A 17,306-nucleotide genomic window follows, 5' to 3' on the forward strand; every position below is an offset into this window, starting at 1 on the left:
TGGTCGGTTGGTCCTGACCGACCAATGGCAGCAATCGGAGGAGTGGCAACCTTGCCACCTCCCTCCTTTACTGAATGGTTATTGGCTTGGCCAGCGCTAATCACCATGTATTACCAGGTCACCGGGAGGCCGAAATGAACCTCAAACAGTCACACTCAAAACTCCAATATGGCCAAGACCAAAGAGACAAAATTGTAGACCTGCATCAGGCTAGGAAGACTGAATCTACAATAGGCAAGCAGCATGGGGTAAAGAAATCAACGGTGGGAGCAATTATTTGAAAATTGAAGACATACAAGACCACTGATAATCTCCCTCGATCTGGGGCTCTACTCAAGATCTCACCCCGTGGTGTCAAAATGATCACAAGAATAGTGAGCAAATATCCCAGAACCAACACGGGGGGACCTAATGAATGACCTGCAGAGAGCTGGGACCAAAGTAACAAAGGCTACCATCAGTAACACACTACGCCGCCAGAGACTCAAATCATGCAGTGCCAGACATGTCCCCCTGCTTAAGCCAGTACATGTCCTGGCCTGTCTGAAGTTTGCTAGAGAGCATTTGGATGATCCAGAATAGGATTGGGAGAATGTCATATGTTCAGATGAAAACAAAGTAGAATTTTTTGGTAAAAACTCAGCTTGTCGTGTTTGGAGGAGAAAGAATTCTAAGTTGCATTCAAGGAACACCATACCTACTGTGAAGCATGGGGGTGGAAACATCATGCTTTGGGGCTGTTTTTTCGGCAAAAGGACCAGGACGACTGATCCTTGTAAAGGAAAGAATGACTGGGGCCATGTATCATGAGATTTTAAGTGAAAACCTCCTTTCATCAACAAGGGCATTGAAGATGAAACATGGCTGGGTCTTTCAGCATGACAATGATCCCAAACACACCACCTGGGCAACAATGGATTGGCTTCGTGAGAAGCATGTTAGGGTCCTGGGTGGCCTAGCCAGTCTCCAGATCTCAACCCCATAGAAAACTTTTGGAAGGAATTGAAAGTCCGTGTTGCCCAGCGACAGCCCCAAAACATCACTGCTCTAGAGGAGATCTGCAGGGCCACCGACAGGGGGGTACAGCCAGTACTCCAGTAAGGGGCCCGAGCTTCAGCTGCTGCAGCACAGAAGCAGGGTACCGCTGTCTACACAGAGGTCTCCTGCTTCCATTGAGATGAACTTTTGTTATTGACCAAATACTTATTTTCCACCATAATTAGCAAATAAATTCTTTAACAATCAATGTGATTTTATGGATTTTTTTCTCATTATGTCTCTCATAGTTGAGGTATACCTATGATGAAAATTACAGGCCTCTCTTCTTTTTAAGTGGGAGAACTTGCACAATTGGTGACTGACTAAAAACTTTTTTTCCACACTGTAAGTGATTATATACAGGACCAGAGCTGCGATAGTAAATGTTGGGGCCCCTTACACAGCTCAAGGCCTGCCCCTCCCCTGCTCGCTATCCCCCTTATCTATGAAAAAATTTTGGAAACACAGGACAAGAAAAACCATGAGCCCTTTAGTTTATAGAGAAGAGAAGGAGGGATATTATCAACATACATACCATCATACTGTTACTGACCTAATACAGTATACTGAGAACAATATTACCAGTAATACCAGTATACAAGGAGGAATATTATCACATACATATTACCATAATATTGTTACTGACCTAATCTGATATTATTGGTAATATTGGTCTCAGTATACTGGATTAGGTCAGTAACAGTATGATGGTATTATGTGTGGTGATAATATTCCTCCTTGTATTCTGGTATTATTGGTAATCTTGGTCAGTATACAGGAATACAATGAGGAATATTATCACCATACATATTACCATCATACTGTTACTGACATAATGCTGTATAATGACTAATATAATAATATACTAAAATAATAATAATACCAGTATACAAGTGAGAATAATACCTCACACCATGACCACCACATAGTGACTGTATAAAAACCACTGAACAAAAAACCAATGTCCCCCATACACATAAGCACTGCAGACCATTTAAATGGGTACTCCACTGCCCCAGCATTCGGTATGCCTCTTCCTATAGACTTGCATTCAGGGCCAGACTGGGGATGAAAACCAGCCCTGGAAATAATTGCAGACCAGCCCCACAGCATCGTGTCAGCCATCGGTAGCCACGCCTAGATTCATCACTTTACAGTACACTAATATATATATATATATATTTATTTTAATTTTTTAAATTTTTTTTATTTATTTTATTTATTTCCTCTATGTATATTTTGAAGAAATAAATTGCTACTGTATTTTACTATGGCACCCCTCCGTAAAAAAAAAATTGCGGGGCACCCTGACCAAAGTTGACGAGCAAAAAAATATATAATTTTTTTTTTTAAAACCCGCAATGCACACAAATTCCAATATCTATTTATCAGTGGGTATGTAGTTTAAAGTGCTGCTTTATACAGCAACTCACCAATGACGTCTTCTCTGATCAGCGTCGTTCGTCTGGTCCGGACCGTCCTGATAATTTCTTCCAGCCACAACTCTTCACCGTTAAACCTGCAAAACAAATCTATTAGGCTCCGCACGTTACCAGCGTCAGCCTCCAGATTCCCCTTTTACAAGTGAAGAGGAATACAGGGGCGTATAGGTGTAAAGAGGTAACAGAGGGGGTGTACATGGGAGACAGATGTGTAGAGGAGTGTACAGGGGAGACAGGGGGCTGTACATGGGTGACAGAGGGCTGTACATGGGTGAGAGAGGGGTGTAGAGGAGTGTGCAGGGGAGACAGAGGGCTGTACATGGGTGACAGAGGGGTGTAGAGGAGTGTGCAGGGGAGACAGAGGGCTGTACATGGGTGACAGAGGGGTGTAGAGGAGTATGTAGGGGAGACAGAGGGCTGTACATGGGTGACAAAGCTCTGGCCGGCTTCTTACATGACAGTGGGCTCAGCCTATCACTGGCAGGGGCGGGACATCGCTCCGACCGGTGATAGGCTGATGGCTGTCCGACGTTCCCGTCCCCAGCGTAAGGCCGACGTAGGTAAGTTAAAGTTTATTTTCTTTATCTTTTGCAGCCCAGGCATAGGGATACAGCGTACAGCAGTGGTCTCAAACCTGCGGACCTCCAGCTGTTGCAAAACTACAACTCTCATCATGTCTGAAGCCTCAGGCATTATGGTATGCAGTTTTGTAACAGCTGAAGGCAGACAGAGCAGGCGGACACTGACCGGAGCGGGCAGCAAATTTTGCGCCCCCCCGGACTGCGGACCTGGCCGCCCCTAAGCAGGCGCTTGGTCCGCCTAGTTATAGAGCCGGGCCTGGGGCTGGGAGGCGGAGCCGGAGCTTATAAGCTTCTTCGCTATGCGGCCGCTGCTGCTCTGCAAACAAGGGCCTGATACTAGTATCAGGCCCTTGTATTCTAGTGTAGTGTAGAGTGCATGGGCGGGCCGCGGCCTGACCGCACTGTGCCGCAGGCAGCCCGACCGTACTGCGCCGCAGCCCGCAGCCGCGCTGAATATATAAACATGGGTCAGCCATTGTACCTGAGCAATTGGCCAGCCATTGCCGGCCCCAGGTTGAGCGGCCCACAGGGAATTTTCCCGGTATCCTGCTAAGCCAGTCCGGCCCTGCTTGCATTGAGGGGGCATGGTGTGATGCCACGAGGGGCATGGCCGTGACATCACGACCCCCGCAGCCCGCACCCAGCGTTCAGAACTAAATGTTCTGAACACTGGGGCAGTGGAGTACCTCTTTAAGTGATTACAGTGCAGTTACATCTACTGAATCACAGTAAGAGTCTTCTTGGAGTAGTTATTTTTCCTTTTCTTCTCTGTCTTGCTGAGACCGCCATGAAGTCTTCTTCCATCCATGACTCGTATTCACAGAATCTGCTGGACAACATACATATTTGGCACCTCACTTTTTCAGCACGTTCCCCACCTGTTCCCTACCCTCAGTGCCCCAAATAATTCCTCCCTTGGTGCCCTGCATAGTATAAGGGGGTAAGTATGTGTGTTGGTGGGAAAGGGTAGGGGCAATTGGTGGTGTGTAGGTAATTTCCCCTCCCCTATTAGTTAGTGCCCTCAATAGGTAGGTATGGAATTCCCCCCATAAGGTAGAAGTCTGTAATGCCCCCATTAGGTAGGTAGTAGATAATGCCCTCAGTGGGTAGGTTGTAGTTGATTCCCCCAGTAAGTAGTACATAATGTTCCCAGTTAGGTCGTAGGTAATGCCCCCAACAGGTAAGCAGTACGTAATGCCCCCGGTAGGTGGTCGATAATGCCGAGGTAGGCCAGTAGCCTGTCCTAGTCTCTAAGAAAGGAAGGGCATGGGGGGGGGATAGATAGACAGAAAAATAGATAGATAGATATAAGATAGATTGACAGTAGATAGGAGATAGACAGATAGATAGATAGATATAGATAGATAGATGATAGATAGATATGAGAGACAGATATGAAATAGATAGATATATATGAGATAGACAGATATGAAATAAATAGATGGATTGATAGATAGATAGATATGAGATAGATAGATACAGTGGGGATCAAAAGTTTGGGCACCGCAGGTAGAAACTTGTATTAATGTGCATAAAGAAGCCAAGGAAAGATGGAAAAATCTCCAAAGGCATCAAATTACAGATTAGACATGTCAACAAGTCACAATATGTCAACAAATGTTAGATTTTATTTCCATCATTTACAGAATTTATAGCATGCACTGCCCCCTTTGCAAAGCTGAGACCTGCCAGTGTCATGGATTGTTCTCATCATCATCTGGGAAGACCAGGTGATGACAATCTCAAAGGTTTTAAATGCCCAGACTCATCTGACTTTGCCCCAACAATCAGCACCATGGGTTCTTCTAAGTAGTTGTCTAGAAATCTGAAACTGAAAATAGTTGACGCTCACAAAGCTGGAGAAGGCTATAAGAAGATAGCAAAACGTTTTCAGATGTCAATATCCTCTGTTCGGAATGTAATTAAGAAATGGCAGTCATCAGGAACAGTGGAAGTTAAAGCAAGATTTGGAAGGCCAAGAAAAATATCAGACAGAACAGCTCGCAGGATTACGAGAAAAACTATTCAAAACCCACGTTTGACTGCACAATCCCGCCAGAAAGATCTGGCAGACACTGGAGTTGTGGTACACTATTCCACTATAAAGAGATACTTGTGCAAATATGGTCTTCATGGAAGAGTCATCAGAAGAAAACCTCTTCTATGTCCTTCCCACAAAAATCAGCGTTTGAACTTTGCAAATGAACATATAGACAAGCCTGATGCATTTTGGAAACAAGTTCTGTGGACCGATGAGGTTAAAATTGAACTTTTTGGCCGGAATGAGCAAAGGTACGTTTAGAGAAGAAGGGGAACAGAGTTTAATGAAAAGAACCTCTGTCCAACTGTTAAACATGGGGTGGATCAATCATGCGTTGGGGTTGTATTGCAGCCAGTGGCACATGGAACATCTCACGAAAATGGAAAAAATGGATTCAATAAAAAATTTCAGCAAATTTTGGATGCTAACTTGATGCCATCTGTGAAAAAGCTGAAGTTAAAGAGAGGATTGGTTCTACAAATGGATAATGATCCTAAACACACCTCGAAATCCATGGGGATGTAAACTGAAGGTTTTGCTATGGCCTTCACAATCTCCTGACCTCAACATAATTGAAAATCTATGGATAGACCTTAAAAGAGCAGTGCGTGACAGACAGCCCAGAAATTTCAAAGAACTGGAAGACTTTTGTAAGGAAGAATGGGCAAAGATACCTCAAACAGGAATTGAAAGACTCTTGGCTGGCTACAAAAAGCATTTACAAGCTGTGATACTTGCCAAAGGGGACAGTACAAGATATTAACTCTGCAGGGTGCACACACTTTTGCAGATGCCATTTTTTTGTTTTCTGTTATTTTGAAAGTGTAAATGATGGAAATAAAATATAACTTTTGTTGACATATTATAAGAATGTCTAATCTGTAATTTGATGCCTTTTGGAGATTTTTCCATCCTTCCTTGGCTTCTTTATGCGCATTAATACATTTTTTTTTACCTGGGGCGCTCAAACTTTTGATCCCCACTGTAGATAGATAGGAGATAGACATGAGATAGATAGATATGAGATAGATAGATAGATAGATAGATATGAGATAGATAGATTGGAGATAGATATGAGATAGATAGATATGAGATAGATGGGTAGGTAGATAGATATAGACAGACAGACAGATAGGAGATAGATATGAGATAGATAGATAGATATGAGATAGATAGATAGATAGATATGAGATAAATAGAAAGATATGAGATTGATAGATAGATATGAGATAAATAGATAGATAGATATGAGATAGATAGGTATGAGATAGATAGATAGATCAGTGTTTCCCGACCAGGTGCCTTCAACTGTTGCAAAACCATAACTCCCAGCATGCCTGGACAGCCAAAGTTATGCTGGGAGTTGTAGTTTTACAACAGTTGGAGGCACCTGGTCGGGAAAAACTGAGATATAACAAAGATATGAGATAAACAGATAGATATGAGATAGATAATAGATAAGTAGATGATGATAAATAGATAGATCAACAGATATGATATAGATAGATAGATAAATAGATATGAGATAGGTATATAGATCGATCATGTCTCGCCACGTTGCACTCCAGACTGTCCAGGAGTTGGCGGATGCTTTAGTCCAGGTTTGGGAGGGCATCCCTCAGGGGATCATCCGCCACCTCATCAGGAGCATGCCCAGGCATTGTAGGGAGGTCATACGGGCATGTGGAGGCCACACACACTACTGAGCCTCATTTTGACTTGTTTTAAGGACATTACATCAAAGTAGGATCAGCCTGTAGTGTGGTTTTCAATTTTTGTGTGATTTTGTTGTCAGCACATTCAACTATGTAAAGGCAAAAGTATAGGATGTGTTATCTTAGTGTTCCCTTTATTTGTTTTGAACAGTGTATACAGATAAATAGATAGATACGTGTTTCCCAACCAGGTTGCCTCCAGCTGTTGCAAAACTACAACTCCCGGCATGCCCACCTTGGTTAGGTAACGCGGAAAAATTTTGCATTCACCTCCCACTGATCCCCAAAAAGCAATTTGCCCCTCATAAAGTTACCTATTAGATGGATGGCGTCAGCGTTGGGCAGGGAAAGTCTTCCTGTTCCTCTTCGGCGCGGGCGGTTGTTGTAGTCAGTGGTGGAACGGGAAGCAAAGCACCTGCCTGCTCCGCCAATGGAGCTGCAGCCTGCATGCAGAGGAGTGTGGGGGAGGAGCATCTTAACTGCTCTCCTCCCAGAGAGGCATTGCAGCTGCGGCCCCTGCACTGACTGAGGCTGTCCTGCAACGGTGGGTCCCCTCCCAGGCTCGAGTGTCTCACCATCAACGCGGCCCCTCTGCTGCAGCTGCCACGGGGGGGGGGGGGGGGGGGGGGGTACAGTGGAGGCCCGAGCCCCTTACTGAGGTCCTGGCTATACCCCCCTGGTGGCGGCCCTGAGCACCGGCCGGTCAGTCTTCCCCTGTCCATAGACACATGTACCCATCATCCACATTATGTAAAAGAAAACATGACCAGGGCAATTTTTTTCATTCTTTTACAGTCCAGAGTTATCAACTGCGTAAAGAGAACACCTCACTAATCCTGCTGTTTTGGAGATGCTCTGACCCAGAACCTTGCCAAAGTAGCTTAGATTCTCATGTTTTACTCTTTGAAACCCATCAACTTCAAGAACTGACTGTTTACATACTGGCTAATATATGTCATCCCTTGACAAGTGCCATCATTTGTGACAAGTAGGACTGTTGCAGGATCATGTCTGCAGGATTTGCCTGCTGTTGCTCAGAGATGCACAATTTTTTTTCAATGCATGCGTTTTTTTCAATGCATTTTTTGACATCAGTTTGGAAAAGCATCTCCACCTTGACCCAGGCAAGGCATTATGATACTTTTAAAATAATAGAAATTAGGAGGATGCTATAAAAGTTTTTTTTGTGCCATAAGGGAACCTCTCCTTAATGGTTATAAGGGGGACATTTATAAAAGCATTTAGTAGACTTATTTTTGCTTATATTTGTCTCTCAAACGTCTCACGTGCGACTAGGCACTTTTCAGTGCAATTTTTGACTGGTCGAGCGAGAAGAGCAAGCAAATTTTCAAAAATGACTTGCAGTGGTCAGATATTTATAATGTCGCAAAAAAGTTGCACGCCATCAAAAAATGCCATACATTTACTCCAGCTTGACCCTGGCTTGACCCTGACTTACACAAGCCAAAATGGAAAACAGAATGGAGGAAAAAAGCTGAGGTTTCTTTTGGTTAAGTGCACGAAAGGTCTGATAAATAATGCTCTGTGAGCTCTGTGTAAGGTATGCTCAATCTACTGTCATCTCTTCACATTCGCTGTTCTAGTGACTTATCTAGCCATTGCATTCCATTGCATTACTTTTACATGACAGTTGACACTGGGGGGCAGCTAGCAGCTGTATTGAGTTATTTGCACTTTTTTTTTTTTACAGGTTATGGGTCATATTTTTTCAATTGTATTTTTTTAACCCCTTAAGGACCCAGGGCGTATGGGTACGCCCTGGCTTCCTGGTAGTTAAGGACTCAGGGTGTACCTGTACGCCCATGGGAATTCCGGTCCCCGCCGCACGCTGGGCGGGGACAGGACTGGGATGCCTGCTGAAATCATTCAGCAGGCATCCCGTGCAAATGCTCCTGAGACCCCCCCCATGTCAATTCAGACCGGCGATTTCAATCGGGTCTCTGGTGACCCGTTGACTTGGAAAAAAAGGGTGAATGGGGCTGTCCGAGACAGCATCATTCACCCTTTCCCAGCAGGAGGGAGGTGGCATGGCTTCCACCTCGCGATCACGTGATTGATCAGTTGGAACGACCGATCAATCACTGTCCTGCTGGGCGGCGATCGGGGCCGGCGGGGGTCTCCTACCTTTTCCTGGTCCGGCGGGCGCCCCCTCAGGAGCGGCTGTTGCGGTCCCGGTGGCAGGAGCGGTGGCAGCAGCGGCGAGGTCCCGGCATTGCAAGCGGCAGGATACAGCAGGAGGTGAGGCCTGTTCACCTCCTGCTGTGGCTTAGCAACAACCCTCAGCATGCACAGCCATGCTGGGAGTTGTAGTTTTGCAACAGCTGGAGTTCCAACTACAACTCCCAGCATGCCCTTTGGTAGTCTGTGCATGCTGGGGGTTGTAGTTGTGCAATGGCTGGAGGCACATTTTTTCTATGAAAAAGTGTGCTTCCAACTGTTGCATAACTACAACTCCCAGCATGCACAGACTATCAAAGGGCATGCTGGGAGTTGTAGCAGTGTGCCTCCAGCTGTTGCAAAACTACAACTCTCAGCATGCCCTTCGACTGTCAATGCATGCTGATTGTTGCAGTTTTGCAACAGCTGGAGACACATTGGGTGTGAAACAGAATTTGTTACCTAACTCAGTGTTTTGCAACCATTGTGCCTCCAGCTGTTTAAAAAATACAACTCCCAGCATGCACTGAGAGACTATACATGCTTAGAGTTCTAGTTTTGCAACAGCTGGAGGCACACTGGTTGCAAAACACTGAGATAAGTAACAAACTCAACCAATGTGCCTCCAGCGGTTGCATAACTACAACTCCCAGCATGTATGGTCTGTCAGTGCATGCTGGGAGTTGTAGTTTTGCAACAGCTGGAGGCCCCCCCACCCCTTGTGAATGTACAGAGTACATTCACACGAGCGGGTTTACAGTGAGTTTTCTGCTGCAAGTTTGAGATGCAGCAAATTTTCCGCCGCAGCTCAAACTCACAGCTCAAACTCACTGTAATCCCGACCATGTGAATGCACCCTAAAAACACTACACTACACAAAATAAAAAGTAAAACACTACATATACATATACCCCTACACAGTCCCCCCCCCCCTAATAAAAAAACAAAAACATCTTGTATGGCATTGTTTCCAAAACGGAGCCTCCAGCTTTTGAAAAACAACAACTCCCAGTATTGCCGGACAGCCACTGACTGTCAAGGCATGCCGGGAGTTTCGCAACAGCTGGAGACACCCTGTTTGGGAAACACTGCCGTAGGGTATTTTGGTGGCGGATATAAATCCCCAAAATAGACCTCAAATGCGCATGGCGCTCTCTCGCTTTGGAGCCCTGTCGTAGTTCAAGGAAATAGTTTAGGGCCTTATATGGGGTATTTCCTTACTCGGGAGAAATTGCGTTACAAATTTTGGGGGCTTTTTCTCCTTTTACCCCCTATGAAAAGATAAAGTTGGGGTCTACACCAGCATGTTAGTGTAATTTTTTTTATTTTTTACACTAACATGCTGGTGTTGCCCTATACTTTAAATTTTCACATGCGGTAAAAGGAAAAAAAAACACCCCCAAAATTTGTAACACAATCTCACAATCACAATTCTCCTGAGTACAGAAATACCCCAAATGTGGGTGTATAGTGATCTGCGGGCGCACAACAAGGCTCAGGAGTGACACGGAATGTAACAAGGGGTATAGTGAGCCTTAACACCCCACAGGTGTTTGACGAATTTTCATTAAAGTTGGATGTGAAAATGAGAAAATGAAAAAAAAAATTTTTTTCACTAAAATGCTGGTGTTACCCTAAATGTTTCATTTTCAAAAGGGAGAATAGGAAAAAAAGCCCCCCAAACTATGTAACCCTATTTCTTCTGAGTATAGAAATACCCCATACGTGGATGTAAAGTGCTCTGCGGACGCACTCCAAAGAAAAGGAGTGCCATTGGGATTTTGGAGAGAGAATGTGTCTGAAATTGAAGGCCATGTGTGTTTACAAAGCCCCCATAATGCCAGAACAGTGCCCCCCCACATGTGACCCCATTTTGCAAACTACACCCCTCACGTAATGTAATAAGGGGTACAGAGAGCATTTACACCCCACAGGTGTCTGACAGATTTTTGGAACAGTGGTCCGTGAAAATGAAACATTTTATTTTTCAATTGCACAGCCCACTGTTCCAAAGATCTGTCAAACACCAGTGGGGTGTAAATGCTTACTGCACCCCTTATTAAATTCTGTGAGGGGTGTAGTTTCCAAAATGGGTTTTACATGTGGGGGGGGGTCCACTGTTCTGGCACCACAGGGGGCTTTGTAAACGCACATGGCCCCTGGCTTCTGTTTCAATCAAATTCTCTCTCCAAAAGTTCAATGACGCTCCTTCTCTTCTGAGCATTGTAGTTTGCCCGCAGAGCACTTGACGTCCACATATGGGGTATTTCCATACTCAGAAGAAATGAGGTTACAAATTTTGGGGGGCTTTTTCTCCTATTACCCCTTGTGAAAATGAAAAATTTGAGGTAACACCAGCATTTTAGTGAAAAAAATCTAATTTTTCATTTTCACTTCCAACTTTAGCAGAAATATGTCAAACACCTGTGTTAAGGCTCACTGTACCCCTTGTTATGTTCTTTGAGGGGTGTAGTTTCCAAAATAGTATGCCATGAGTTTTTTTTGCACCATAGGGGCACCATAGGGGCTTCCTAAATGCGACATGCACCCCAAAAACCATTTCAGCAAAATTTGCTTTCCAAAAGCCAAATGTGACTCCTTCTCTTAAGAGCATTGTAGTATGCCAGAAGAGCACTTGATGTCCACACATGGGGTATTTCCATACTCAGAAGAGATGAGGTTACAAATTTTGGGGTGCATTTTCTCCTATTACAACTATTCAAAATTTTAAAATTTGGGGGAAAACTTGCATTTTAGGTAAAAAAAAAATTACACATCCAACTTTAACGAAAAGTTTTCAAACACTGTGGAGTGTTAAGGCTCACTGTACCCCTTGTTACGTTCCTTGAGGGGTGTAGTTTCCAAAATGGTATGCCATGTGGGTTTTTTAGCTGTTCTGGCACTATAGAGGCTTCTTAAATGTGACATGCCCCCAAAAACCATTTCAGAAAAACTCACTCTCCAAAATACCACTGTCGCTCCTTCCCTTCTGAGCCCTCTAGTGCAGCCACAGAGCACTTGACATGCACACATGAGGTATTTCCTTACTTGAGAGAAATTGGGTTACACATTTTAGGAAGATTTCTCTCCTTTTACCCCTTGTAAAAATTCAAAAACTGGGTCTACAAGAACATGCCAGTGTAAAAGATGAAGATTTCGAATTTTCTCCTTTAATTTGCTGCTGTTCCTGTGAAACATCTAAAGGGTTAACAAACTTTTTGAATGTCATTTTGAATACTTTGAGGGGTGCAGTTTTTATAGTGTGGTCATTTATGCGGTATTTCTAATTAGAAGGCCCTTCAAATCCACTTCAAAACTGAACTGGTCCCTGAAAAATTTCGATTTTGAAAATTTTGTGAAAAATTTGAAAATTGCTGCTGAACTTTGAAGCCCTCTGATGTCTTCCAAAAGTAAAAACATGGCAACTTTATGATGCAAACATAAAGTAGACATATTGTATATGCGAATCAATATATAATTTATTTGGAATATCCATTTTTCTTATAAGCAGAGAGCTTCAAAGTAAAAAAAATGCAAAATTTTCAATTTTTTTAAAATCAAATTTTGGAATTTTTCACCAAGAAATGATGCAAGTACTGATTAAATTTTACCACTAACATAAAGTAGAATATGTCATGAAAAAACAATCTCGGAATCAAAATGAAAAGTAAAAGCATCCCAGAGTTATTACTGCTTAAAATGAGAGTGGTAAGATGTGCAAAAAATGGCCGGGTCCTTAAGGTGAAAATGGGCTGGGTCCTTAAGGGGCTCTTTAAATCAATGAACTGCAGCGGCTTTTTCAGGTCCAGAGACCTGCTGTCGCTGCCCGATTCTCTGCCCCTGCCTATCCTGGGGTCCAGAGACTGGCGGCACCGCTGCCCCATTGCCTCCCCCATCCCCAGTTTTTCTGACCCCGCAGAAGCCCCCAGGAAAGGCAGGGGGAGAGAGGCCGTTGCTGCCCGCTTCTGTCCCCCTGCCTTTCCTGGGGTCTAGAGCCCTGCTGACGCCACTTCTCTCCCCCTGGCTATCGGCGCCGCTGCCCCATTGTGTCCCCCATCCCTGGTTTTATAATTACCTGTTGCCGGGGTCGGGTCCGCGCTGCTTCTGGCTCCGGTGTGGCGTCTCCTGCGTCGTTGCTATGCGCTGCGAATGACGAGTGACGTAGCGTTGAAGACGTCACTCATCATTGCGCCTCGCAGCGCATAGCAACGACACAGGAGACGCCACACCGGAGCCAGAAGCAGCGCGGACCCAACCCCGGCAAGAGGTTATTATAAAACCGGGGATGGGGGAGGCAATGGGGCAGCGTTGTATCGGGGTATACACATGCACACACATGCACCCTCATTTTACCAAGGATATTTGGGTAAAAAACTTTTTTTACCCAAATATCCTTGGTAAAATGAGGGTGTGTGTTATAGGCCGGTGCGTGGTATACCCCGATAAATACTGTAATTTCATTTTTTTTTATTGTGGTTGCATATAGTTACATAGTTACATAGTTAGTATGGTTGAAAAAAGACATACGTCCATCAAGTTCAACCAACGAATTGAAGAGAAGGGGTATGGTGATCAACTCTTGGGATAAATCTGCAGTTACTGTTGGTATGGGTGGACTGGGGTTATCAATTTTGTACAAAGATCCATATTGTCATGGAAGGGGATATTATCCCTGTCATCTCACTTGGTAATTTCTAACATACAAATATTTTGGGAACAGACAGAATATCTATACAGTACTATACAGTATATCTATACATCACTGGTTACTGTCCCCTCTTGTTGGGCTGAGCACTTTGAATCTGGTCAGCAGGTAAGGAGTAAAACTTTTTAACCCCTTGGTTGCTATACAGTTACCAGCAATCTATTTAGATCACTGGTTACTGTATACAGTCTGGAAAAATGGTTAGTGCAAAGTACAAAATGCAAAGCAATTGCAGGCTGTGTTCACACATTAAATTTAAAGTAAAAGGCATATTAAAATATACTATGTAGACACAGCCTGCTTACCTTTTACCCGTCCTGCTCCAGTCTGTTCTTCATCTGTATTGGAGCCTTTAGTGACCGTGACTTTTTTAGGTCTCTTTTACATTGCTGTCGGGCTCCGTTATGTGGAGCTCTGTCAGCAATTCCGTCAGGTTAAGTGTAGAAAAATATTGTACATGCACAATTTTTTTTCTCTACTAAACTCTAGTAAACTACCGGATCTCCGACTGAGTGAGTGGGGTCTGTCGTGACCTGGCAGTGTCCATTGCGCCCAACTCGTTTCAGGGTCTGTTCTATGCAAGAAGAAAAAAAAATAAAAAGCTGAACGGACCCTGAACAGGACGGGTGCAAATGACAATTTGAACTTAGCCTTAGGCAGAAAGTAAACAATGAGTTATTTTTGGAAGCAGGACAAGTGGGCAAGCATGAGGATTTTAGTGACTAGGCTAGATGACTGGGTTAGAGCATTTCCAAAACCAGTATAATGGGGTATTTATGGTATGCAGTGTTTAGAACTTACCAGAAGTAGTTCACTATAGGAATAGTATATCTCTCACAGGATGATGGTGCCTGTAAGATAAGAAACCTGATTGCCAAACACGCCAACCCTAGAACAGGGGTACTCCGGTGGAAAACTTTTTTTTTTTAAATCAACTGGTGCCAGAAAGTTAAACAGATTTGTAAATTACATCTATTAGCACATCTTAATCCTTCCAGTACTTATTAGCTACTGAATACTACAGAGGAAACTCTTTTCTTTTTGGAAAACAGTGCTCTCTGCTGACATCTCTGTCCAGTTTAGGAACTGTCCAGAGCAGCATATGTTTGCTATGGGGATTTTTTCCTACTCTGGACAGTTCCTAAAATGGGCAGAGATGTCAGCAGAGAGCACTGTGGTCATGATGTCAGCAGAGAGCTCTGTGTTCCAAAAATAATTTCTTCTGTAGTATTCAGCAGCTAATAAGTACTGGTAGGATTAAGATTATTTAATATAAGTGATTTAAAAATCTGTTTAACTTTCTGGCACCAGTTGATTTAAAAAAAAAAAAAAAAAAAGTTTTCCTCCGGAGTACCCCTTTAACCCCTTCAGGACCGAGCCAATTTTGGCCTTAAAGGGGTACTCCTGTGGAAAACTTTTTTTTTTTTAAATCAACTGGTGCCAGAAAGTTAAACAGATTTGTAAATTACTTCTATTAAACAATCTTAATCCTTCCAGTACTTATTAGCTGCTGAACACTACAGAGGAAATGGTTTTCTTTTTGGAACACAGAGCTCTCTGCTGACATCATGACCACAGTGCTCTCTGCTGACACCTCTATCCATTTTAAGAACTGTCCAGAATAGGAGAACATCCCCATAGCAAACATATGCTGCTCTGGACAGTTCCTAAACTGGACAGAGATGTCAGCAGAGAGCACTGTGGTCATGATGTCAGCAGAGAGCTCTGTGTTCCAAAAATACTTTTTCCTCTGTAGTATACAGACCCTAAAAAGTACTGTAAAGATGAAGATTTTTTATTAAAAGTAATTTACAAATCTGTTTAACTTTCTGGCACCAGTTGATTTAAAAAAAAGTTTTCCCTGGGAGTACCCCTTTAATGACCAAGGCCCATTTTTCAAATGTGACCTGTCCCAATTCATGTTGTTATAACTTAGGGACACTTTAACTTATCAAAGTGATTCTGAGATAGTTTTTTTGTGACAAATTGTATGTAATGTTAGTGGTAAATTTTGGTCAATAAATTCAACATTTGTGTGAGAAAAACTCAAATATTTCAGGAAAAATTTAAAAATTTAGCATTTTTACCGAGTTCCAGATTCTCTACTTTTAAGAAAGATAATCCCACAACATAAAGTAGTTATTAATTCACATTTACAATATGTCTACTTTATGTTGGCATTATTTGTTAAAAGTTGTTTTACTTTTTTAGGACATTATGGGGCTTAGAAGTTTGGCAGCAATTTTCTAAATTATAGAGAACATTTCAAAATCAGATCTTTTTAGGGAACAGTTCAGTTCTGAAGTGGATTTGAGGGGTCTGCAAGAACCCCCTATAAATCACCCCCTATAAAAACTGCACCCCTCAAGTTAATTAACCCTTTAGGTGTTTGACAGAAATTAAAGCAATGTGGAATTAAAAATTTGGATTTTTTTTTTTGCTCCACAACACAGCGGGTGCTAACAGGAAAATACAACTCAATATTTATTCCCCTAATTCTGACATATTTAGAAATATCCCATATGTGGCCCTTGTGCGTCCCATGACTTACACACAGGCCTCAGACATGACGGAGCACCGTGTGGATTTTGGGTCTTTCTATTTTTAGTTAGTACTTGTCACCCTATTCTAATATTGGTAACGTTTTTATTTTTAACCAAGGGAGCTGTCTGAGGCCTTTTTTTTTTGTATTGGTAGCGGTTTTGAATAGTACTATTTATGGGTATGTCTGACATTTTGATCACTTTTATTACATTTTTAGTGAGGTGGGATTACCAAAAAGCAATAATTTTGGCAAGATTATTATAATTTTTTTTACGGTGTTCACCATGCAGTATCAATGACATGGTAATTTTATTTTGCAGGTCGGTACAATTATGGTGATACCTCATTTATGTACTTTATTGGATGTGTATTTTTTGTATTTTTATACCGACAATCCTCTGTGATAGCACATTTTTTTCGTGAGGAGTTGACGTTTTAGTGGTACCATTTTGGGGGTACATGGGACATTTTGATCACTTTTTATTTTAGTTTTACAGAGGCAGCATTGATATAAAGCCATAAATTTGGCAAGGTTTTTATTAATTTTTTTTACGGCGTTCATCATGCGGGAGGAATAATGTGCTTGGGTTGTTACGGATGTGGCGATACCAAATATGTGTATATAATTTTTGGGGGAAGGGAAAGAAAAATTGTGTATGTTTATTTATTTATTTTTATGTATTTATTATTTATATTTATTGTTTATTTTTTATTTATTATTTATTTAGAGTATTTTTTTAAACTTAACTTTACTTTCTTTTTTTACTGTCCAACTAGGGGACTTGACACTTATAATACACTGCAGTACAGATCTGAACGCAGTGTATTATCCCTATCAGTGTAACGCTGACAGCTGTCAGCGTTTCACTGATACACATAGTAGATCAGGCTTTGCCTCTGGCATAGCCTGATCGGCTTTCGTAGCCAGGTAACCAGGGGCCATTTGTTGGGGTCTCATTGGAGGACAGAGGGAGCTTTCTCCCTCTGTCACCAGCAATCAGTGCTGCGGTCACATTGACCACAGCACTGAAGGGGTTAACTGTCAGGATCGGAGCTCCTCGC

At 42.7% G+C, this 17,306-nt stretch overlaps 1 protein-coding gene across 2 annotated transcripts in view; it reads right to left on the reverse strand.

Annotated features, from left to right (window-relative positions):
* Positions 1 to 17,306, reverse strand: part of LOC130356274 (NADH-cytochrome b5 reductase 3) — a 147,695-nt gene that overhangs the window by 23,969 nt on the left and 106,420 nt on the right. The gene's annotated exons all lie outside the window — the stretch shown is intronic.

This window comes from Hyla sarda, chromosome 2 (assembly GCF_029499605.1).
Source record: "Hyla sarda isolate aHylSar1 chromosome 2, aHylSar1.hap1, whole genome shotgun sequence".
In the NCBI taxonomy this organism is placed as follows: Eukaryota; Metazoa; Chordata; class Amphibia; order Anura; family Hylidae; genus Hyla; species Hyla sarda.